Here is a 3,001-nt window from a genome sequence, read left to right as displayed (position 1 = left end):
GTCGGTCTCCAGCAGCAGAGCGGTGTAACTCAAGGGGAGACAGTCGGTCTCCAGCAGCAGAGCGGTGTATTTAAAGGGGAGACAGTCGGTCTCCAGCAACCAGGCTCCAACCAGACTACTCCCGTGGTAGTGCTGGCAACAGGACAGAGTACCGCTGGTCTCTGCTCCCTCAGCAACCTACCAAGGCAGCCTACCAGTCCCACACACAGCCGTGGTGAGGCACCTGAACCTGGACAAGATTCTCCCTCACCCAGGTGTAGTAACTGTTTATTGTGGGTGGGCTGCTCTGCTGTTTCTGTCTTGTGGGTGGGCTGCTGGACTAACAAGGGCACTGACCGGCAGGAGGTCAAGTACCCTGTTAGTCTGGGGGGTAAAGGGGAGAAGTGTGGCGAAACCGACCTTGCCACGTGTCCTTGGAGGGGGCTGATTGCCCGCCTCCTGCCTTTGGACTATGGACCAGACTTTATGGGAATGTGATACCCCAGATAGCCATACCATGGAGCCTATTCATATAATGAAAGACTATGGGAAAGACTTTAGCTCCATGGCAATTGTACTGTGTGAGTAGGATCTGCGCGCTATTCGGTAGTTTTGTGCGTGCAGATCCCAGCTATCTGGGGATAGGTGAAATGTCTGTGTGTTATGTGTAAATGTGACTTTATGTATTTTAAAGTGTTTTATGTCGTTTTGCAACCATGTGGTTAATGGAGTCTGCCTTTAGTCCTGGGTAATTGGATTACTTCTCCAATTAACTCCAGGGCAGAAGGGAGGAAACCAGGGTGCATTGTGGGGATGTTTTTCTGCCAGCCAGAAAGGAACAAAAGATACTTTTAGTAACTTTTGAACCCCTGGTCGGATTCATGCCATTTTTTAATATGTTGTTCCCCTGAATGGATTGATTGTGGATATGTATTTCTATGTGAATGTGATGTATGGTTTTAAAGTTATGAAAGTTGTGTAAAAGTATATTTTACACTGTATGCATAATGGGATTATGTGTCACACTAAGGGGAGGGGATGTGTGGGAGGTAACATCTATGTCATTGGTTCTTTTATGCCTCCCCCTGGGTGTGGCCTGTCTGTGTGAGTTGGAAATAAAAGCCAGGCTGGATGAGCCAGTCCAGAGTTCCTGTTTTACCCTCAAAGTGATGTGTCGTCTCATTATTGGGGGAAGGATTGATTGCATGCTGTTCCAGTTGACTGCTAGGAGTACAAGCCTATTCGTATGGTTCCTATTCAATGGTCTACAGCATTCATATGCTTGGGAGAATTTAAAAGGTTTCTCGGATTCGGTGATTGTGGTGTCTGCCAGAGTGCTTGGAGTCCTCAGGAAGCACTAGGAGCATCCATTAACGGAGGTACCAAGTCGGGGTGCCCGGTGATCCGTTACACCATTGTTTTATGTCCCTTTTGTCACAGTTTACCACCAGGTCCAGGGGGTGTGCCGCTGGCCTGAAAACTTGTATAAAAGAAGTAATAAACACTCATTGGAGTCAGATCATCTTGTACCTTCATGAAGTTTCGGCTCATGTTTGGGGGATTGGAGAACTACACTCTGGGGATTACTATAATCACTAAACTCCCCAGGGTATAATCACTAAGCTCTGCTAAGAGCTTGTTCCTGTTCCTGCTCTCTGGAATTCAAAAAGGTTGACCTACTGGAAGCTGCACCCTAGTCTTGGGTCCAGAGTGGGTGGAGACGGCGAGACCCCAACCAAGCTGGCGGAGTGCTTGCAGTCCTCGGGAAGCACTAGGAGCATCCATCAACAGAAGGTACTCGGTCGGGGTGCAAGCGGTTCCGTTACACATACCCATTGGAACAGCAAGGCAATTTTCGGGGAGGTGCATGACAACTTCCACGGGTGATTAATGGACGTCCGCATAAACTGTTTTCCATAACAATTGTCTGGAATTGATTGCGGGCTTCCTATAGAATTGGCCGGAGAATGTAGATACTTGGGCATTCGCTATTGTCCGAAAAACGGCCGGAAATTTAGTCAGGGGGTTGGGTAGCATTAAAATTATACCATAAATGTCAAGCATGATACTACCGCATACTGAAATTGACATCATAGCTACCCTAGCTAATACTAGTTTTCCACTGTCAACCATATACTGCCTCTAAGATAATGAGGCTTGGGCACTGAGAGGTAATCTCTCGTTAGATATCAGTCACTATTACAGGACTGTCATGGCAAATTAAAGTTCACTTAGCCGTTATACTTGTCACATTTTGCCTCTGACATATTTAGAATTGGGCACTGAGAGGCTATTATGTATTAGTTGGAAGAGATTACCGCCAGATAGCTGCGGCGACATTCTGTTTACACAGCTGATTAACAACTCAGTTTACCTAGCCGTTTAACTTCTTACATTTTGCCTCTGACAAACTTAGAATTGGGCACAGAGAGGCAATTATGTATTAGTTGGCAGATACTACCGCATGATAGTTGCGGCAATATTGAATTAACATAGCCGATTAACCACTTAGTCACCTTTCTAAGCGCTTAAGTCTCTTTTATCATAATTTTGTGGACTGGGCAAGGCGGCTAACAGTGAGAGAGTAGATTTTGGGTAAGGGGTGCCCTCGAAGGCACAATAGTCTGACCATCTATGCAGATCAGGGCTATCTCTATTTTCTTCTTTCCTCTACTCTCTACTGCCTTTACGTCACTATCCAGAAGTGTACTTAATTATACAGTCCTAGTGCCACGACTACATAAGGCATCAACTGGTGTTTTAGGACTGTATTGCCCTTAATAGTGGAAAGATCTTGTAAATATTTATTTTATTTTTTTCACACTTAATCTTATATATTTTTATTTTTTTTACCAAGCATAATAAAAGTAAAGTTTTAGCATTTGCTCGCTTAGATAGGATTTTGGAGATTTATGATTTTTGTTTCTGTTCTGTTTTTCTATTTGCAATTGCTACTTATTTGCAATTGCTAACCCCCCCCCCCCCCCCCCCAATTTGTTTTGGAAATCTCCAAGTCCCTGTC

The sequence above is a fragment of the Pelobates fuscus genome, chromosome 7 (genome assembly GCF_036172605.1).
Source record: "Pelobates fuscus isolate aPelFus1 chromosome 7, aPelFus1.pri, whole genome shotgun sequence".
Classification (NCBI taxonomy): Eukaryota; Metazoa; Chordata; class Amphibia; order Anura; family Pelobatidae; genus Pelobates; species Pelobates fuscus.
The sequence above is the reverse complement of the archived record's forward strand: the minus strand, read 5'-3'. Positions refer to the sequence as shown.